General features: G+C 43.3%; 1 protein-coding gene across 22 annotated transcripts in view; it reads right to left on the bottom strand.

The window, feature by feature from the left end:
- Positions 1–23,298, bottom strand: part of JAKMIP3 (Janus kinase and microtubule interacting protein 3) — a 206,058-nt gene that overhangs the window by 166,755 nt on the left and 16,005 nt on the right. The window contains exon 1 of one of the 22 annotated variants that reach the window (XM_043983748.1): positions 10,102–10,174. The exons of 19 other annotated variants lie outside the window; for them this stretch is intronic. The gene's annotated coding sequence lies outside the window, so the exon portion shown is untranslated. Of the gene's footprint in view, positions 1–8,543; positions 8,685–8,728; positions 9,004–10,101; positions 10,175–23,298 lie in introns of those variants that run through there. 2 more of the 22 variants (XM_043983747.1, XM_043983749.1) reach the window with 2 other exon arrangements.

Raw genomic sequence — 23,298 nt, forward strand, 5'->3', positions numbered from 1 at the left:
CTGACCAAGGCAGTGACCGATCAAACTTCAGGAACCTACTGGTAAAAGAAGTATGATTCCTTCCATTGGCAGAGAGATGGTAGACTACATGTGCAGAACTGGACACATCAATGGAATGATTTTGTTTTGCTCAGATGTATATCTTTGTTGCCAGGAAAGGTTCCACTGAGGGATGAAAAGAGGAGTCATTAGGAAGGGACAGGGAGCATTTCAGAATAGTTTTAAAGTTGATCAGAGTCAGAATGTAGAGGAGTGAAGAGTTTATTTTGTCATATAGATAATGGGAAGCCACTGTTAGAAGGGGACTGAACAAGCAGTAGCTTCTCACCAGGGATTCACCACTATTTTATAAACATGAAAAACAACTCGTCTGCCCTGGATCTATATTCAAGATGTCAGCCCACAAGGGACCACACACACAACACAGCAAAGAACAAGAGATCAAAGACAGTCAATGGAGGTTGGAGAAGGCAGAATTCCTTAGCAGAATGGATCCATGATATACTTGCCCACAAGTCCTATGTTACACAAAGGCAGTGTTTTATATAACTTTCCCACAAAGGCAAAAAGGGACAGATAAAACCAAATGTTGTATTTTATGTCATACAACATTTTTGTTCTTGAATGGGGAGGGTGGGTCCCCTTAGGTGTGGTAGGCACTTGGTAGTTTATATTGTATTGACATTATATGTATATTATATTATATTATGGTATATGCATATTGTATTTGTAGGTTATATACTGACCACAACTTGTTGGCTGGCTGTGCCCCAGAGCACATAAACCTACTCTGTTGCTCAAAACAGAATGATTGACAATGAAATCTATGAGTCCCTGTTAGAAGACTGCCTTGGAAGCTACAGGGGCTTTATTATTTTAAGGTTTCCATTTCATATGTCCTACCATGAAAAGCTGTGCTCTTAGAATCACTGCAGGTCAATAGGGAAAGTAAGCAGAGTTTAGATCAGCATTTTATAACCTATATTACAATAACGTCCAAATAGCTATGTGACCTAAATATAGAATCACAGCATGAAAACATGCATGCATGCATATGTGTGCACACATATGAATAAGAGGAGGCACCTTTTAAAAGTACAGTTGGTTAGAGGGAGAATTCTTAGTCATGAAAGGTAAAAGTTCATCATCAAAAATAAATAAAAAACAGTTCTGAATACATTGTGGTAAAATAATGGAATTTGGCAGATGCCTGGCATTAAAGAAGTTTGGAGGGGAAGAAGCTTTGGACCTAGAGGTCCCTCATTATTTTCTGAACCCCAATATTATGGCAAGCCACCCAATTAACTCTCCCCATATTAAATTTGGCCCACAGTTTGACGAGCCAGCCAGGAGCTAATGAATCTGGTGAAGATTTCTTTAACCCACCCCACCAACCCCTTACTTGGCCATGTGCCAACTAATCTGGTGGACTTTTTTAACCCTCCCCCACTGCCTCCTTCATCTAACCAATCTCCCTTACTTTAAACACCTCTGAAAGCCTTACCTCAAGAGAAAAGCCAGTCCATTTTAAAGAGTACCATGATTGATTATTTCGCTTTCCCCTTGTGTATTCTCATTGGAATGTTTTGGGACAGCATAATGTCCCAGTTTAAATGACTAACTTACTCAATATTCCATCACTGCTTCATCAAGGAAACATTCTGTGTTCCTCAAAGAAACAAAGGGAGGAATGTGGTAAAATAATGGAATTTGGCAGACGCCTGGCATTAAGGTGGTTTGGAGGGGAGGAAGCTTTGGGCCTAGAGGTCCCTCATTATTTTCTATGTATTTTATTTATTTTATTTTATTTTTTGTGGGGCAATGAGGGTTAAGTGACTTGCCCAGGGTCACACAGATAGTAAGTGTCAAGTGTCTGAGGCCAGATTTGAACTCAGGTCTTCCTGAATCCAGGGCTGGTGCTTTATCCAACTGCGCCACCTAGCTGCACCCCTTCATTATTTTCTGAACCCCAATATTACGGTGAGCCACCCAATTAACTCTTCCCATATTAAATTTGGCCCCTACAACATGAAGTTTAAAACCTGTTGCAAAAACAAAATCAATAGATAGAATGGGAATAATGCCAATTGGGTAAATCCTCTATAGTTGATAAAATTTTACCATCCGATGTATAGAAAAAACTAACCCCAATGTATAAGACCAAGAGCCATTCCCTAACTCAAAAATGGTCAAAAGATGTGAACAAATGATTTTCAGGAGAAGTAATGTGAATGTTCAACAATTGCTTATAAAAGTAAGATATAATTCTTAGGTTTCACCTGACGTAAAGACCATTCTAAAGATGACAAAAAATAGAAAGAGTTAATGTTGAAGGAGTTACTTGATGAAACAGTACACCCTCCCACCCCACTCCACAACCCCATAGACAGGTATGAGGGCCAAAATAATACCTTAAAAATAGAATAGGCCAAATTATAAAAGAGGAACAAAAAGTCCATTGAAGAGAAGAACTCAAAAAGTAGAATTGGCCAAATGGAAAAAAGAGATACAAAAACTCACTGAAGAAAATATTTCCTTAAAAATTAGAATTGGGCAAGTGGAAGCTAATGACTCTATTTGACACTGAGAAACAATAAAAGAAAATCAAAAGAATCAAAAAATAAAAGAAAATGTGAAATATCTCATTTTAAAATTACCTGGGAAATAGACCAAGGGGAGATAATTTAAGAATTATTGGTCTAGAGAGCAGCTAGGTGGCTCAGTGGATAAAGCACCAGCCCTGGATTCAGGAGGACTTGAGTTCAAATCTGGCCTCAGACACTCAACACTTTACTAGCTGTGTGACCCTGGGCAAGTCACTTAACCCTCAATGCCCCCCAAATTATTGGCCTACCTGAAAGCCATGATGAACAAACATGGCTAGGTATCATCTTTCAAGAAATTATTAAAGAAAACTGCCCTGATATCCTAGAACCAGAGGGGGAAATAGAAATGAAAACAATCCACCAATCACTTCTGGAAATGGATCCCAAAATTAAAACACCCAAGAATATTATAGCCAAATTCCAAAGCTCCTAGACCAAGGAGTAAATATTGCAAGCAGTCAGAAAGAAACAATTCAAATTACAAGGAGTCACAGTCAGGATTACACAGGATTCATCAGCTTCTACTTTAAATGATCAGAGAACTTGGAATATGATATTCCAGAGGGCAAAGGAACTAGGTTTGTGACCAAGAATCACCTACCCAGCAAAATTAGGTATAATTCTTCAGGGGAAAATATATTTAATAAAATAGAGGAATTTCAAGCATTCCTGATAAAAAAAAAACCAGACATGAATCAAAAATTTTTACTTTCAAATACAGGACCAAGAAAAGCACAAAAATGTAAATAAGAAAAAGGAATAGTGAGGGATTCAGTAAGGTTAAACTGTTTACATTCCTACATGGGAAGATGATACTTGGAGATCCTAAGACTTTTCTCATTATTAGGTATGAGTGAGATTTTCCCCACTCCTTAGTTATAAGAAATTTAAAGTGATTTAGTTATGATAATAATTAGTATATTAACTGAAAAACTGTGATTTATTATATTTAGATATCTTATTGTAATTGTATTTGTAGATTAAGTCTCTCTTCTTGCTACTTAACAATGTCAGATGATATTTTCCAATGTCAAGCATTTAGTAATATCACAAGATACAATAGTCAGTGATACTATATAGAAACCATTAGGGATATACTTGACTACTAGAAGGGGTCATGCAGCATAATTATGACCCTGTTGCCACAAGAAGACTGATAAGAGTATTGGAAATTGCTGACATTTGTCATGTAGGCAGTTTCAATATTTCCTAAGAAGATGCTTTAATTTTAGATACTTTTAATTATATAAGCATACAAGCTCCACAGGGGTATAAAAACCCATTGATTTTATGACTCAAGGTCTTTCAGGTCCAACTCTTGAATGACCAGCTTTATTGTGAGGCCTCCTCTCAATAAGCCTATTTTTCATGGCTTGGAGACTCTGCTGTTTCTGTTCCTCCATCAGACTTGGAAATTTTCCCGACATAGGTCAATTAGAAGGATTATACATAGACAAAGGGCATAGGTGTGAGTTGACTATGATGGGATGATATCTTTAAAAAAATAAAATTAAGGGGTAAGCAAGAGAGATGCTTTGGGAGAACAAGGAAGGAAGAAGTAGAATGGGATAAATTATCTCACATAAAAGAGGCACAAAAAACTTTTACAATGATGGGGAAGATGGGGGGTAGAGGAAAATGTTTGAACCTTACTTTCATAAGAATTGTCTCAAAGGATGGCTTGAGAGATCTGCAGCCACCCCTTACCCAACTCCTCCAGCCACCACCAGTGGGGGATGGTCCTCCCTCACTAAGGGAACTTTCCACAGTCAGATGATCACCCCCATCAGTCCTCTATAAAAGTATCTACCTGTCTCCTGCTCAAGGAGATTGGTATCTCAGAGCCACACTCTGTGCCATGCCTTTCTCCCCATGAGAAGAAGTCCGATGATTTCTCTCTTGGTTTCTTTTCCCTTCCCTTTCCTTCCCCAGCCCCAAAATAAACTATCTTATTCTAATTTCAAAAAAAATAGAGAATTGTCTCACGGGGGAATAATATACATACTCAGTTGGGTATAGAAATCTATTTTACTCTAAAGAAAAGTAGAAGGGGAAGGGGATAAGAGAGTAGGATGCTGATAGAAAGGAAGGCAGATTGGGGGAGGTGATGATCAGAAGCAAAACATTTTGGGGGGGAGGGGCAGGGCAACTGGGGCTAAGTGACTTGCCCAGGGTCACACAGCTAGTAAATGTCAAGTGTCTGAGGCCGGATTTGAACTAAGGTCCTCCTGAATCCAGGGCCGGTGCTCTATCCACTGTGCTACCTAGCTGCCCCAACAAAATACTCTTTGAGGATAAATGGGGGAAAGAGGGTGGCAGGAAATACACAGTAATCATAACTTTAAAAAATTATAGGATGATTATAATTCATTTTTTTGATAAAGGCCTCATTTCTCAAATATATAAAGAATTGAATCAAATTTATAATACGTCATTCTCCAATTGATAAATGGTCAAAAGATATGAACAAATCAAAGCTATCTATAGTTATGTGAAAAAATGCTCTAAATCACTATTGATTAGAAAATGCAAATTAAAATGACTCTGAGGTACCACATTACACCTATAAGATTGGCTAATATGACAGAAAAGGAAAATTCTCAAATGTTGAAGGGACAGTGGGCAAACTGGGATACTAATACACTGTTAGTGGACTTGTAAACTGATTCAACCATTCTGGAAAGAGCATTTTGGAACTATGCCCAAAAGGCTATAAAACTATTCATGTCCTTTGACTTTACTCAAATACCACTACTAGCAGTACCACACTACTAGGTCTGTATCTCAAAGAGATCAAAAAAGAACAAACAAAGAAAAAGGACCCATATGTACAAAAATATTTATAACAGCTCTTTTTGTGTTGGCAAAGAATTGGAAATTGAGGGTATGCCCATCAATTGGAAAATGGCTGAATAATGTTTTTTTAAAAAGAAGAGAAAACCTTAAAGTGACATGTGAATACTATCTGTTTATAAGGAGTGATTAATAAATGCTTATTGAAGGGCAGCTAGGTGGCACAGTGGATAAAGCACTGGCCCTAGATTCAGGAGGACTTGAGCTCAAATCTGGTCTCAAACACTTGACACTTACTAGCTGTATGACCCTGGGCAAGTCACTTAACCCCCATTGCCCCACCAAAAAAAATGCTTATTGAATTGAATGGAAAAAATTCATAGCAGCATCTGTCATAGCACAAAACTAAAATGAATATAGGCATCCATTGCTTCTGGCCAATTCAATTGAATATCACTGCACATAGAAGATAAATGGAGAAAATAAAAGAAACATGGGAAGAGTTGTGTGTAAGATGAAGAGAATGGAGCAGTGGGTAAGATTAGAGAGCACTGGATAAATGACTTCAATGACATCAATGAAAACAAGACTCAAACCTGCAGATTGCTGCAATTAACAATCTTGGACAGAAGAATGAATGGCGTCTCCCTCTTTTTAATAGAGAGGTGGGGGATCAGAGGGATGGAATGTTGCATAGTGTCAGATGTGGTTGATTTGGGTCAGTTTGGTTTAATTGTTCTTTAATATAAAGGAGGACGTGGGGGGAAGGGGCAGGAGAAAATTGTGATATAAGAAAAGCATCTTTAAAAAAGGGGGGAGGGCAGCTCAGTGGTACAATGGGTAAAGCACCAGCCCTGGATTCAGAAGGACTTGAGTTCAAATCTGGCCTTAGACACTTGACACTTACTAGCTGTGTGACCCTGGGCAAGTCACTTAACTCCAATTGCTTCACCAAAAAAAATAAATAAATAAATAAATTGGTGTTGTATTTTTGGGGCAGCTCAGTGGTGCAGTGGATAGAGCACTGGCCCTGGAGTTGGGAGGACCTGAGTTCAGATCCGACCTCAGACACTTATCACTTACCAGCTGTGTGACCCTGGGCAAGTCACTTAACCCTAATTGCCTCACTAAAAAAAAAAAAAAAAGGAAGAGGAAAAGTGACTACATATTTGTCATTGGTCCAGGAATTCTCAATGTATGCTCTCCTCCAGATCCCAGACTTTCTAAGCATTCCAGCAATCCATACAGACACATGCTCAACAGTTCACCAAAGCTGGAGACAAGAAATGAGGTTCGGTCTGACTGGTAAACCCTTCCTCTGGGCTGCCACCCAAATCAACATGCAGCCCTGATAAAGCCTCAACAAGACTTCCCTTCTGTTCCATCTTCTTAGAACCATACTCCAAGAGACAATTTCAGTCATCATTGTCCATAGAGCAATTTGTTGGCTATAAAGTCTTTTCTCTATCCTCCCATTTTGTCCTCAAAACAGCCTGGAAAGGTATTTTTTATGCAAGAGCTGTTGCCTTCATCTGATATATGAGGAAACTGAGGCTTAGAAAGATGAAGGAACACAATGTAGTAGAAAGACAACTTATTTTGGAGTTGACGGATCAGAGCCCAAATCCCAGCTCTGACATTTTCTACCCATGTGACCTTGGGCCAGTTACTTGTCTCTGGGCCTCAGTGTCCTTCTCTATTAAATTAAAGAGTTGTATGAGACCACCTTCCAGGTCCTCCTACTTCAAAATCAATGACCCTCTGACTTGTCCAAGAGCACATATCAATCATTAGCTGAACTGGGATTTGAACCTCAGTCTTCTCCCTCCAAGTCTGGTGGTCTTTCATGAAACATACCATGCCATGGTTCTCACATGATGAAAGAAGATCATGTTTGACCACCATTTGTTTTAAAACCATTGCTGCTCCTCTTGGATAAAGCACCTTTAGAGTGAAGGCAAATCATTTTTAAATGGACTAACTTCAGTCTTTGGAGATGCTGTGAATCATCATGGCTCAAAGGGCCCTTAGTGTACCCTAAGTCCAAGCTTCTAATTTTACAGAGGAAACTGAGCCTGAAGAAAGGAAAGCACATGCCCAAGATCTTGTATAGTCAGGACTATGATCCAGCCTCCTAACTGCTAGTCAAGTTTTCTTCCCACATCCTTATACTGACCCTTCCTACACTAAGCCCCAGTAAGTAATATAGGCTATGTCTCTGGTAGATATACCTAGACAGCACAAAGATAGAGCTTTGGACTTAAAGTCAGGAAAACCCAAGTTCAAATCCTGCCTCATGAATCACCACTAGCTATGTGGTCCTGGGCAAATTATTTGACTTCTCTGTGCCTCAGTTTCCTCATCTTTAAAATTAAAAGCTATTTTCAATGGCCCCCAAGATCCATTCCAGATAGAAATCTATGATCCTATAACCTCAGCATTGATTTCAATGTGCCTTACTGATGATAGCAATTCAGATTCAGCAACTTATTGTCTTCAAGCAAATGGAGAAACTGAGGCCCTGAGTCAATAAGCACAAGACTCCCTTTCCTATTTCCAGGGAACCTATGAGTATGACCACAAATATTATTAGTGATCCTCTTAAGCCCCTGATAAAAAGGTTATGCCTGGGGCATAAGCCTTCTTTGTTAAATATGATAAGGCAGTATTTTTCCCAAACACTGGTGCTCCACTTCAGGGCAGACCATCAACATCCTTCACCCTAAAAAATAAAACATATCAGGAAGTCCCAAGGTCCTCACCCCATGCAGCCTGGAGCTGCAGAGCCTAGGAGGACACGGAGGCACGAGTGTGCGCGCGCACACACGCGCACACACACACACACACACACACACACACACACACACACACACCAGGATTTAGAGAATCCCATCTAAGCTAGAAGCAGCTTTGGCAAACCTGAGTCTCTCCCTTCCCACACCCACCTCTGCCAGGGCCAGAACCAAGCTCGCTGTCACCCCAGAGAAAAGGGACTGCTTTGGCAGCGGTGCAGGCCCAGACTGCCCAGGGCTGCAGTTAGAGGCACCAGCCCAGAAACAGGCAGCCCAAGCCCCCTTCTGTGTGCCATTCCTTCCACACTGGGGACCGCACAAGCCCAAAGCCCTTTAATTCCCCAGTACGCACACAGCTCGCCGCATTTACAAACACAGGGATGCAAAAGGATGACTGCTTTGGGATGAGGGCTCGGGTTCAGCGACCCTGTGCAAAGCAATCAAAGGAACCGGCCGCCCTCGCCTCGCCTCGCCTCGCCTCGCCTCGCCCAGCAGGCTCCTTGCGCGCGCCCAAATCCCACTCTGATGGGCTCCAACCTTGCCGATGGTCCTCGGCTGCCCCATCCCCGCCGCCGCCGCCTCTGCCAAGCCTCTCCCGGCTCCCAGCCCCTCCTGCACAGCAGCTCCGCCGGCCGCCAGCTGGCCGATGGATGACTCAGCACAGGCAGCGACTCCCAGATTTCAGATGGAATTTACCAAGCTCTCCCGGCATCCAGGGGAGGCCCTGCTTCCCCAGTCGCCTCCAAGTTCGAGGGGTCCCGCGGCTGTCCGAGGCACCAGGGCGAGGAGATTGGGGGGATGCTGCCCAATGCCCCCCGCTCAGCAGCAGAAGGGGAGGAGACCATCCTGAGGGGCGCAGCACCCAAACGGAATCCAGCAGAAGTGTGCTGTTCCCGGGCTCGGGGAAGAGGGAGGGCTTCGGAACCCAGGATGGCTGCGTCCACTTGAGCAAAGTCACCGGGGGGTGCTAGCTTCTGCCCTCAGTGCCCTGGCCTCTATTTCCCGGATGTTTCAGCAATTCCTTCATATCCCTGCCTCACTCAACATGGGTTGTTGACACAAATACAATCACAAAACAACTGGACAGGGATCCCACTCTCTTCAAAGGCCCCCTAAACCAGGGGAGAAAATAACCTTGACAGCTTCTGTTCCCTGAACGCTTCAGGGTACAAAGCCCTCCTTGCGACCACCAAGGACCCCGGCTTAAATCTCCCCCTTTGGCTGATGCTGCTTCTGTGACCGGGGCTGGGCGGTTAGCCAGCTGGGACTCAGTTTCCCCATCTGTAAAATGATGGGACAGGATTCAGTGATCTCTAAGGTCCCTTCCAGCTTTAGAGAGCTATCATCCTATTATCCAACTGATCTCCCAGTTTCCAAAAGCCAAGCTCAAGGAAATAAGTCATAACCACTTAGATATGAAGAGGAACTCTAGAAATTAAGGTGGGGGAGGGATAGACAAGGCTTGTGCCGCTCTGTGCCCAAGCAAAAGGTGCCTCCTCCCTCCCTCGAGCCTGAAAGTGCTGAACTTCCAGTCAGACCTGGGTTCAGATCCTCCCTCCCACTCACATACTCTCCCTGTGACAATGAGATGACTTCTGCCACACCCTCCTCACCTCCCTATGCCAGTGAATCTGAGCTTCCCTATTCTCCATCCCGACTTGCCTGCTGCCTTATTTCCACACAAGCCCCAACACTGCACTCTATCTCCCACACTGTGCCCTCTGCAATGCCTTTTCCATGAATAACAAACCTTAAACTTTTCCTGTCTCACTCCTCGACCTTCTTGAACTTACTGGAACCTGGCACCCACTTGATCAATCAATTAATTAATCAGTCAATAAGTGTCTGTTATGTTCCAGACCCTGTGCTAAGCACTAGGCATACAAAAAGAGACCAAAACCAGTCCTTGCCTTTCGGAAGAGAGGAGTAAGTGGGGCAGGAAGCTGCATTCCCTTCAGTGATCACTGACTTCTTGAACCTGGGGCTCCAAAGAAAAGGCACTTGAACACTGTCTGCCCCCATTCATCATGCTGGGAGGGACATGGTTCCTGTCACTGGCTGGATTCTGCGATAACCTCATAGCTGCAGCTGCCTTCATGCTGGCACTAAGAGCAAACCCCGAGCTGAACAGTCAGTCAACTTGGGCACCCATCCAGGCCCTGCCGCCTGTATGCAGAGTGACTTTGAGCTGGTTCCTGCATGTCCTTGGCCTCAGTTCCCTTCTCCATAAACTGAGGGGCTGAGTCTCTAAGCAGTTTCAGCCCTAGGGGTCTAGGATCCTCTGGGTGTCCATTAAGAGAAGTGTTTGGTGAAACTGTCACCCTACTATCCCTGAGATGAGGAGTGGGGGCAGACAAGGGGGTAGAAAATGCCCTCCTTTAACCATCACAGAAATGGATTTGTCAGCATGAGTGCTCCCCTTGGTCTGCGCAGACCACACCTGCTCCATATTTTAAGAGAAGCACTTCAGTGTCTGCTGGCCAAAGCACCTCCCCTAGGGGCCAAGCTCCAATGACACCCGTGTCCACACCCAGTGAGAAACAGACACAAGTCAAGGCCACACCAAAGCCCACAGCGGTTCTATCTCAGAAGGCCCTGGAAGAACCTTAGGTCGGCTCCACACCTCATTCTGGGGACACTCAGGATCTCCACAACTGCCCCTCGGGGGCCTTGGCTTCCTTCTCTCAAGAGCTGGGTTCTGCACGCCGCCTCTCCCAGCCCCCCAGGTTCAGAGAGTCCCGGGATTCACTGTGTGTGTGTCCTGTCTGCAGGCCCACCTGGTGCTCCACAGCAGGCTGCTGTCCTCTGGGCTCCCTTCTGTCTTTCTTGTGGTGGGAGGCCCTTGCCCTTTAGCATACACACTCACTCAGAATGCAATGAATAGCAGCTTATCTTTATCTGGAGACAAACCCTCTTCATGAAGGATGTACAGTGAATGAAGTTAAAGAGAGCAGGAATCTCCAAGGTTAGTGGTTCTAGTTGGTCTGGCAATGACTAGGTTAGTGGTTCTAGTTGGCCAGGGAAGGGAGGGAAGGCCAGGGAGCCAGACTCACCAGGTCCCAGGAGACAGGAGAACAATCAGGGAATGATACAATTCCGTCAGGCAGGTTACTTACTCCTGGAGGGGCCAGCAAGGCTGACGGGGCTCCATCATCTTACACTGCATCCCTTGTGGTCAGTTGGCTCTGCTCCACACCTGAACGCCTCCCCTCTCTTCTGGGTCCTCAGGATCCCTAGGCCCCCCATAGGGTCTCCACTCCTTCCCAATAAGGGCAATGTGTGTGTGTTTATATTTATTATAGGTTTATTTTTATTTTTTTTTAGTGAGGCAATTGGGGTTAAGTGACTTGTCCAGGGTCACACAGCTAGTAAGTGTTAAGTGTCTGAGGTCAGATTTGAACTCAGGTACTCCTGACTCCAGGGCCGGTGCTCTATCCACTGCGCCACCGAGCTGCCCCTTTTATAGGTTTATTTTTAAATAAAATACACACACACGTTGTCTCTCCCCCAATAAAATGTAAGCTCACAGGGGGCAGGGCTTGTTCAGCTGTCTTTTTGCAAGCCTCCTGCTGCTGCTTGGCTCATGGTAGTAACAGATGTCTCCAGCACTAACTAAATTGAAATAGACCAGCATTAGTGGGTCAGTGATTCATTCCACAATGGGGGCAGCCAGGCAGGCCTGAGCTACTGAGGCCAGAAGCCCCCCCCCCTTTTGGCTAGGGATTATCTGGGTCCTCACATACTGGGAGGATGATAGAGGCACCAGGCACAGTAGAGGAAACATCTCATTCAGACAATCATCTGAATGAATGTACAGAAAACAAGAGGAAGGGGTGTCCAGCAGGGAATGAACACAGAGGGTGACTCTCGTCCCAAGCCTCCAGGGAATCATTCGAAGTCTGATGGAAAGGGCGCCCAGGAGAGCAGAGAAAAGCCTCAAGACACTGGCTCAGTCACTGCTCGGCTGAATGGAATATATGGATGCTGTTCAAAGAACCAGCTGCATATCAGACAAGTGGATGGTTTTCCACACAAGACTTTCTGGTGCTCGTCAGGTGCTCAGTGTTTGCATTTGCTGGGGAGTGTTAATTTTGCTATAAAAAATGTAAAATTTCAGAAAGAAGAAGGGAAAGAGGGAATCCCAAGAAATCAGGAGTAAGACATCAATGGAAACCCTGAGCGTGAAGAGCAGCCACAGGGCTTCGGTCGGGCTTCTGGACCATTAGGAAGGAAAGGTACCAAGCCTATAAGCCCCCAACAGGCCTTCGCTGCAGAAAACAGACAGAGGGCTCAGGAGAGGCAGGCCTAGGACACCAATGCCTTTGTCTGTACTCTGGGGCCCCAAGCAGGAGGGGCAGAGCATTCATTAGAGCTGGCTCCCCCCCACCCCACCGTTGGGGCTGACCCTGAGCTCCATCTCCTCAGTGCAGGGGTCCCCACAAGGCACACTCCTTCTCCACTCCTGGAATGATCTCTCCTGGTCCATGCTGCAGCACATTGGAGGCAAGCACAGGCCAGAGACACGGGCCAGGGCTAGCAGCACCTCTCCTTCCACTGTTACAATGCTGCTGTAACTACAAAATCGATGTTTCTACAAAGGGAATGAGGAGCAGCTTCCCCAAGATTCAACAAACCCCCCCAGGAGTCACTTTGGGCAGCGAGGCGGTGCAGTGCACGGAGCGCTGGGCTAGAGTCAGGAACCTGGCCTCTGACACTTCCTAGCTGTGCAGACCTAGGAAAGTCACTTCACCCTCTTTGCCTCAGTTTCCTCAGAAGGAAAAGGCATATTACTCTAGAGTCTTTGCCAAGAAAACCCCAAATGGAATCCCAGAGAGTCAAACCAGGCTGAAAACGGCTGAACAACAACAGTACAGGAGTCTCCATGGACTCAGACCATGGAGCACAGACCAAGAGATCTGGGCAGCTCCGAGGGATCCTGCAGTCTCTGGAATCGGACAGACTAACCCAGGCTAGACACAGATGCCCAAAGGAGCCTGAGCTTTGCTGAGGGAGGGAGAACATTCTGAGATGAATTAATGACCATTCGGTGTCTCTGAGGAGGAGACTGATCCCAGGCCCTTGGAAAGGCTGCAGGGACAGGGGCCGGGAAATGCCCCTTCTGCCTCCCTGGGAGTCATACCAGGCCAGTCCCTCCCCTCAGTCCCACCCACAACAAATCGTTTTAGCTTCACTGTGGGCTGAGGGGAGCTCTGGAGAAGCCAGAAATGAAACATGGCTTTCCCAATAAATAATCCCATGTCAGCACGACCTCGGGCCACATGCTGAATCAAAACTGGATGTGCTCTGCTTCTGTGGCCAAAAGGACCAGGACTCCCTGCAAAGGCAACTCGAGCGTCCCCATCCCAGGGTTTCTTGCCCCAAACAAACCTCGGTGACTCCCAAGTTCAGAAGCCATGTTAGCACTGATCAAGCCTGGAGAGGGCCCCAGCTACCCAAATGGTATGGGCCAACTTTTATAAAGACCTAGGCCTTTCCCAGAGACTGTGGCCAACTAATAGCCAAAGCTGGAACAGGGAAGGGGGCATTAGAGGGTGGGCCTCTGGTTTCACTGGACAAATATCCTCTTCCAAAGCAAGTCAACATCCCCTCCACACCTTAGGGAGAGGCCTAGAGCTGAGGTGTTGTACAGACAGGAACCCAAAGACTCCTGAGTGGTTCCAAACCAGATGAAAAAGTCACTGGGAACTATTTAACAAAATAAATAAAAATACAATCCAACATAGATAATAAGAGAGTAATCTCTTAAATTTAAATAATATTTGAAATCTAAGTCAATAAGTGGCCCTGTTTCTATGAGTCTGACACCAATGGCCCAGAGAAAGGGGAGGCTGATTTGACCAGGGTCACACAGCAAGAGCCAGAACTCACACCCAGATCTTCCTGGTTCTGGGGCTGGCTCTCCATCTGCTGCACAACACCACATTCCAACATTCATAAGTATTTCACTCTCCCAGCCCTGCCTCTCCAATCAGACTGTCTACTCCTTGAGAAAAGGGGCCATAACTTCTGATCTTGTTTTGTGCACAGTGCCTAGCAGAGCTCTGGGGCATGGGCAGGAAGCAATAGAAATTCCACTTAAAAGAACTATGGAATGTGGGAAATACTTAGGATTGTCCCTGTCAAGGTATATACAAGAACTTTGTGGATATAGCTAAAAAAGACTTTGCAGATATAAAGACTGATATCAGGGCAGCTAGGTGGTGCAGTGGATAGAGCACTGGTCCTGAAGTCAGGAGGACCTGAGTTCAAATTCAGCCTCAGGCACTTAACACTTACTAGCTGTGTGACCCTATACAAGTAACCCCAATTGCCTCACCAAAAAAAAAAGTGATATCTAGGTGGCCTGGGGTCAAGAAGACCTGAGTTCAACTAATTCATTGTTGGTGGAGCTGTGAACTGATCCAACCATTCTGGAGAGCAATTTGGAACAATGCCCAAAGAGCTATGGGACTATGCATGCTCTTTGACCCAGTAATACCACTACTAGGTCTGTATCCCAAAGAGATCATAGAAAATGAAAAGGACCCACATGTACAAAAATATTAATAGCGGCTCTTTTTGTGGTGGCAAAGAATTGGAAATCAAGGGAATGCCCATCAATTGGGGAATGGCTGAACAAGTTGTGGTATATGAATGTAATGGAATACTATTGTGCTGTAAGAAATGATGAGCAGGCAGATTTCAGAGAAACATGAAAAGACTTAAGTGGCCTGATGCTGAGTGAAGTGAGCAGAACCAGGAGAACATTGTACACAATATCAACAACATTGTATGATGACCAATGGTGATAGACTTAGCTCTTCTCAGCAATACAATGGTACAAGACATTTCAAAGAACTCACGATGAAAAATGTTCTCCATATCAAGAAAAAAAGAACTGTGGATTCTGAATGCACATTGAACCATACTGTTTCTACTTTTTGGGTTTTTTTTTAGGTTTTCCCATGTGTTCTGATTCTTCTTTCACAATATGACTAATACAGAAATATGTTTAATATATAAACTATATCAGATTGCTTTCTGTCTCGGGGAGTGGGAAGGGAAGGGAGAGAGGGAGAAAAATTTGTAACTAAAAATCTTATGAAAACAAATGTTGACTGTGTGACCACTTAACCCTCATTGCCCACAAAAAAAGAAAGAAAGAAAAAGAGAAAGAAACAAAGAAAAGAAAACAAATATTGAAAACTATCTTTACATGCAACTAGAAAATAATAAAATACTTTTTTTTTGGTTTTTGTGCTGGGCAATGAGAGTTAAGTGACTTGCCCAGGGTCACAAGCTAGTAAGTGTCAAGTGTCTGAGGCAAGATTTGAACTCAGGTCCTCCTGAATCCAGGGCCAGTTCTTTATCCACTGTGCCACCTAGCTGCCTCCATAAAATACTTTTATGATAAAAAGAATGAATTTTAATTTTTAAAAATTTAAAAGAAGACTTGAGTTAAAATCTGGCCTTGTCACTTACTAGCTGTGTAACCCTGAGCAAACACAACCTCTTTGCCCCAGTTTCCTCAACTGCAAAATGGTGAGTATGACAGCCCTACATCCCAGGGTTGTTATAAGGATCAAATGAAATGATCATTGTAAAGCACTTAGCACAGTGCCTGACAAACAGTAAGCAATTAATAAATGCTAGCTGCTATCATCATCATCAGATCTAAATAACTCTAGTCATATATTAATTGCAAAAAAAATAATTATGCTACCTGAGGTCCTTATTCATTGCCATGCCAATCAGACTACCAAAGAATGACTTGCTAGAGCTAGAAAAAAGGAATCATGAAAATCATCAGGAGGAACAAAAAGTCAAGAATCTCACTGGAAGGGAGAACCAGATCTAATCATCAAACCCTTTTGGTACTGGTTAAGAAGCAGAAAGGCTGATCAGTGGAACCAATGAGGAGGCAAGACCCAGGATCCAAGAGACTGCTGAACAAGGTGGAACAGTCTTGGCAGAAAGCAGATGGGAGACCAACACCTCCCACCTTCTACCAAGCTAAGCTACAAAAGGTTCCACAACTTAAAGATAAAGGGTGACATCATAAACAAAGTGGAGGAGCAAGGAAGAAATACCTGTCAGATTTATAGGGAAGAGAAAAGTCCACAGTCAAATGAAGGACAGAGGGGATGATAAAATGGACAATCTTGATTGCATAAAATTTCAAAGTTCCTGCACAAAGAAAACCAATGCAGCTAAAATTAGAAGGGAGGAACTGAGGATGAGAGGAAATCCTTGCAGCAAGTTTCTCCAATAAATTTCATTTCCGAGATATAGATATATAGATATACACACACATATATACATACATATATATGTATATGTGTATATATGGAATGCATTCCAATTTACAAGATCCATTTCCCAGTTTAGAAATGATCAAAGATATAAACAGAAAGTTTTCTAAGAAGAAATCTAAGCTATCCAAGCAATGAGAGTTATGAAAAAATTCTCCAAATCACCACTGAGAGAAATATAAACTAGAGAAATTTTGAGGTTGTAATCCATCTAACACTCATCAGACTGACAAAGTAGTCAAACCAGGAAACAACAAACGTTGGTGGAGCTGTGGGAAAGCAGGCACATTCAGACCCTGCTGGTGAAGCTAAGAACTCATTCAGACATTCTGTAAAGCAATTTGGAACTGTGTGCCCAAAGTTACCAAACTCTGCATACCCTTTGACTTAATGCCATTATTTGGTCCATACTCCAAAAATATCAAAGAAAGAGGAAAAAGGCCTATAGGCACAAAAACATTCATAACTTTTTTTGTATGTGTGGTGGCTAGGAACTGGAAATGGTGTGCTCACCAAATGGGGTAGAGGTGGGATACAAATGTGATGGAATACAGAGAAATTTGGGAAGACTTACTTGTACGAACTGATGAAAAGTAAAGTGAGAAGGGCCAGGAATACAATTTATACAATGAAAACAACATTGTAAAGGTAAACAATTTTGAAAGACTTAAGAATTCTGATCAATTCAGTTCAATCAAAAACCAATCCAGAGGACCTGTGATGAAACATGCCGATCCCTCCTAAGGGAGGCAATAGGTGGGAGGTACATTGTTTGGATGTGGTGTAGTGGATAGAATACCAGGCCTGAGGTCAGGAAGACTCACCTTCCTAAATTCAGATTTAGCCTCAGACGTTTTCTAGCTCTGTGATCCTGGGTCACAGGATTAAGTCACTTAATCCTATTTGCCTCAGTTTTTCATCTGTAAAATGGGCTAGAGAATATGATGGCAAACCACTCCAGTATCTTTGCCAAGAGGAACCCAAATGGGGCCATGAAGAGTCAGACATTGATTGTACATATAGAACCTAGATCAGATCACTTGCTGTCTTGGGGAGGGAGGAGGGAAGGGAAAGAAGGAGAAAAATTTGGAACTAGAAATCTGATTTAAAAAACAAAGGTTGAAAACTATCTCTACATGTAACTGGAAAATAATCAAAAACTTTTGTGATTTAAAAAATATCAAATGAGATAATATATGTAAAGTGAAAGTGTTTTTAACTGTAAAGTACTCTATAAATGTGAGTTATTGTTATTCTTTCTATGGTGATAGAAAACAAAGAGGATGATTTCTTCATCAAAAATAGTCAGACATTGACCCTGGGCAAGTCACTTAACCCTCATTGCCCTGCAAAAAACAAAAACAAAAACAAAATGGTCAGACATGACTGAAAAACAACTGAAGAATAATGGAAGAGCATGTTCTACTTAATAGCTATACAAATATAGAACTTTGCTAAAAAGATTAGGTTTTTTTTTAATGAGGAGGAAAATGGGAGGGAAATAAAATAAGTTTTAATTAATGAAAAAATATATTTAAAAAAGAATATTGGGCTGAAGCCAATTGAGGATTGCAGAATATTGACCATATTATACTGGCCTCAGTTTCCTCCTCTATAAAATGAGGTGTTCGGACTAGATAACTTCTACGACCCTTTCCAGCTCTAAATGTATTAGCCTAAGTACTTTGCCACCCTGGACCTTGGTTTTCTCACTTATAAATGGGGGATTGGACCTGATCACCTTTAAGGTCCCTTCTATACCTAAAACTATGCTCCCATGAGGCTCTCTTACCATTATTAAATCACCCATTCTTCTCCCTGCAATGACCACTCTCTCAACTGTTTGATATTGAATTTCTGTTATTATTCAATCATTTCAGTTGTCTGACTCTCCATGACTCCATTTGAGGTTTTTCTGGCAAAGATACTGCAGTGCTTTTCCATTTCTTCCTCAAGTTCATTTGACAGATGAGGAAACTGAGGCAAATAGGGTGAAGTGACTTGCCCAGAGTCACACAGCTAGCAAGTGTTTGAGGCCAGATTTTGAACTCAAATGAGTTTTCCTGACTCCAGGTCCAGTGGTCTGTCTACTGTGCCACCTAGCTGCCCAATGAATTTCCACCCTTCCTTTGAAGTCAAACTTGAATTTCACCTCTTTCAGGAAGATATCCATATTTAGATATTGTTCTTCTCCCTTAGAATTCCAAGAATCCTAAATTTCCACTCCTCTGGAGAAGTAATCATGTAATATTGTGTATGAAAGGTATCCTTACTTGTACCATCCCCCTACTCACCTGCCACTAGTCTGTGGGCTCCAATGAAGGCAGAGAACCAGTTTGACCAAAATGTGTATGCTGAGCACGGGACTTTGTACATAATAGGTGTTAAATAAATGTCTGTTGTTGTCCCTATATGCCAAGTCTTGTGCTGGGTTCTGGGGATATAAAAATGAAACAACATAAACATAGTCCCTACATTCAAAAAGCTGCCAATATGATGGGGAAGGAGGAGGTAAGAAACATCACAAATAATTATAATACAACAAAAGTAATGTTGCAAAGGCAGAAATTTTTTTTAAGGCACATGAACTGTTTTCATGTCTTGCCTCCCTGCTCAGCGTCTTTGACAGTCATTCCATGTGATGAACAGACCACTTTGCCTCGTACTGATCTGATCTGATCTGATCTGATGTTGGCTGTCTCTTAAAAAGTCCCTACAGAAGAGGAGGAGATGGTTAAATATGCCTGTAGACTTCAAAGGGCAACTTTCTTTGCAAAACAGAGGAAATGAATTGCCAAATTGCAAAGTAGGCAGCTCCGGAACTGTCCATGGTGTGAAGCTGAGATGAGAAGTCAGTACTCAGCGCACGGGATGTGTCCACTGACAGTGCAGAGACATTTCAGGCTGAAAATCTTCAATTTGACCTGTGTAGCGACAAAGCTCAATCCTAAGAGAACATTGAAAGAAGACATACAAACCAGGCAGAAAGGAGGAGCAGGGGTAGGATGATGCACACTGCAAATTGTATGTGCAGGACACAGGACATCCTGGCCCATAAGGAACTCAGAGAAGGATTAGCAGAGAGGATGATGAGGAAGTAAGTGAACTCTGCAGGCACTTTAAGGCTCCCTGCTCCACCACTGTCCAAGCTAAGAGGGAACCTTGGCAAGGAGAAGCAGCAGGCTTTGATGAAGCAAAGCTTCCTACTCCCTCCACCCCCTGAGGAAGTGGGCTTTAACCAGGAGAAGCTGAAGACCTTCCCAAAAAACCCTCTGCCCTACAAGCAACTTCCTGGGTCCTGGACATGGGTCATTCTCCTTCCCTGGCATGAGTCAGAGGCTCAGCCTGAACTGGGGTCTACTATGGCCCCAATATCTACAGACTCCCCCATAGAAACCATGATTGCTGGTCCCAACCATATCTTTAAGAGGGAAGGAGATCTTCAAGGGGTTACAGTTTAACTTTAATCTATGAGAAATCTATGATAAGACTGGGGAATTAACTGTGATCATTGAAGAAAAACTAAAAGGTATAGAAAGAACCAAAAGAAAGCCTTTCTTAGAGACAGGATTTAAGTCTTTTCTTTCAAGGGAACATTGTGAAGAGAACTCTGAAGATGCTTTGGCTACCATCTTGAATGGTGTGACTGTGTTTCCAGAACTGAGGAATTAGCAACAGTAGTGATAATTAGAAGTGACTCTGGCTGTGATCTTCCTCACAGAAGATAGATTGTAAATAAGTATTTATCTCTTTGTTTTGTTATTTGTAACACTCTTAATGTATTATGTAGCTGGCAAATGACATTTATTTAAGCCTAGAAGATGTCAGTCAGTAAACATTTCTTAAGTGCATGTTATGTGTAAGGCAAAAATCAAAACTACACCCCTGCCCTCAAAGAATTCCCATTCTTTTTTTTTGTGACAAACATTTTTATTTATAGTTTTGGGTTTCAATTTTTATCCCACCTTCCCTCCCTCCCAATCAGATGTGGGAAGGAACAGAAAAATGTAAGTAAACAGGTATATTGGTTGTTTTATAGAGATATAATAATAATAGTAAGAGTAATAATAATAACTAGTATTTGTAAAGCACTTAGGGTTTACAGAATCATGTTACAAATGTGGTATTTCATCTCACAAGAACCCTGGGAAGTAGGTGCCATTATTATCTCTATGTTATTATTAAAACACTATTATTGGGGGCAACTAGGTGGTGCAGTGGATAAAGTGCCAGCCCTGGATTCAGGAGGACCTAAGTTCAAATCTGGCCTTAGACACTTGACACTTACTAGCTGTGTGACCCTGGGCAAGTCACTTAATCCCCATTGCCCTGCAAAAAAAAAAACAAAACAAAAAAACACTATTAATATCTCTAAGTTACAGAGAATCCTGAGTCAGACAAAAGTTAAGTGACTTGCCCAGGGTCACACAGCTAATAAGTGTCTGAGGTCAGATTTGAACTCAGTCTTCCTGACTTCAGATCTGGCATTCCATCCACTGCACAACCTAGCAGTCTCCTGATGTGCAAAAGGTTATGCAAAAAGAGGGTATTTTTAGTTTATCTAATAAACAAAATTTGATAAAGTGGATGGGATGTCAGAACTAATTGATTAATGGGAAAGATGTACTTTTAGCATTTTAAGTCAATTTTAGTAATACAAAGCAACATACCTCTTAATTTCCTTGGACCCAGACAAGAAAATTGATCAGATAAAACAACTGAGTGGCAGGTCAAGAAGGTCAAGGTCTGGTTGTTGAGTAATTCAGTTAGTGCCCCCAAGTCTGTCACCCAATCAAAACCCTGGTAGCTGTTGTCTGTGGGTGTCCAGCAGTACACTCTCCTGTCCTCAATAAGTTTGGTATCTCGATCAAAACCTTTGTCTTTTCTCCAACTCCTGTGCTCACACTAGAGGCTTTCAACACCTATACTAGCACTCCTTCAGACACTCTGCCTGGTTCCTCAGCCTCCTCACTTTCCATGACCTTCTCCTCCACTTGCCTCAGCCACACTCAAAGATGGCCACCCCTGGATCTTGTCATTCCCCACAAATGTACTCCTTCCATGTTCAAGAATCCAGAAATCCCCTCATCCAATCATAAGCTATTTCCACCTCTCCCCTGTGCTTTCCCATAGCAAACCATGAGCTCCAATCCCTCCACCTTTCAGTTCTCTCCTAGGTCTTCACCTCTGAGCTAACCACTGTCCTTTTCTCCTTCTTGACCCTCTGATAAATCAGTTCAACTCTACACTGTCTTCTCTTAAGTCCCTGGTCCCCTTATCAAATTGCTGACCATAGGGGAAGCTAGGTTCCACAGTGCACCAGTCCTGGATTCAGAAGGACCTCAGTTCAAATCTGGACTCAGACACTTGACTCTTACTAGCTGTGTGACCCTGGGCAAGTTGCTTAACCCCAATTTTCCTCAACAACAAAAAATTGCTGACTGTACTCCATGTCCACCCTGCATCCACCTCCTTCATCCTTACACATGTACTGGTAAATGAAGATGGAGACAATAACACAACCATTTTGACTGGGTTCACCACGAATTTATATTGCACAGCTTCAGCTGGGCCTTCACTACAGATAGGCAATCCTTTTAAATAGCCCTCATCAGCTCATCATCCCACTCTCTGTAGGGCTTCTTCCAAAACCATCTCTCCTGAAACCTCCCATGGCTTCCACTCCCCCAGACTCTCAGCTAAGAATCTCACTTCAGATTTTACTGAAAAACCTGTGAAGCCATTCACTAAGAGCTTCCTCTTCTTCCCCCCCCCCAATCTCATAGAACTCAGATGCCTCTTCCGTGACCTCCTCCTTCATCGTCTCACACGAACAGGTAGCCATTCTCCTTGTCAAGGCAAACCCTTCTACCACTGCATCCTTAGGCACCCTTGCTCTCTCACTTGTCTTCCATCTCTCCCTGTCTGCTGGCTCCTCCTCTACTGCTACAAACATGTCATGTTTCCAGCAGGCTCGAAACCACACACTTTATCTGTCCATCCCCACTAGCTAGAATCGTGTATCTCTTCTGACGTTTGTGGCTAACTTCCTTGAAAAGGCCATCTACCATAGGGCCCTACAGTACTCTTCTTAACAACCTACAATCTAGCTTCTCACCTCATCATTCAACTGAAAGTGCTCTCCAAGTGGTCTCCTAAATGCTAAATCCAGTGGCCTTTCTCAAGTCTCATTCTTCTTGACCTTTCCGCCATCTTTAACACTGATCATCACCCTCTTCACCTTGATCACCTCTTGTCTCTCCTAGTTCCCTTCTTATCCATCTGACCATCCTTCTCCATCTCCTTTGCTGGAACTTCATCAAGGTCACTTAGTATGGACATCCCATAGGACTCTGTCTCTTCTTCCTCTATGCTACTTCACGTGGTGATCCCATCAGTTCCTATAGATTTTATAACCATCTTTTGTCCAGCCCTAATTTCTTGGCTGTTCCCCCATCTCACATCTCCAACTTCCTTTCAGACATATTCATCTGGAAGTTCAGTAGACATACATCTTAAACTCAGCATGTTCAAAACTGGACTTATCATGACTCACCCTCCCCCTTTCAAATTTCCCTATTCTTCTCCCAGTGCCCCAGGCTCACAATCTAGGTGACATCCTCTACTCCTCACTATCTCTTACCCTGCCCCTGACCCAATCCGTTTGCAAGACCTATTAATGGCACCTTTGCAGTGTCTCTCAGAAATGCCCCCTTCTTTCCCTCGATACTGCTACCACCTGCCAAAGGCAGTGCCTCACACCTAGACTGCTGCTGTAGTTGCTCATGGCTCTGC

This window comes from Dromiciops gliroides, chromosome 2 (assembly GCF_019393635.1).
Source record: "Dromiciops gliroides isolate mDroGli1 chromosome 2, mDroGli1.pri, whole genome shotgun sequence".
Classification (NCBI taxonomy): domain Eukaryota; kingdom Metazoa; phylum Chordata; class Mammalia; order Microbiotheria; family Microbiotheriidae; genus Dromiciops; species Dromiciops gliroides.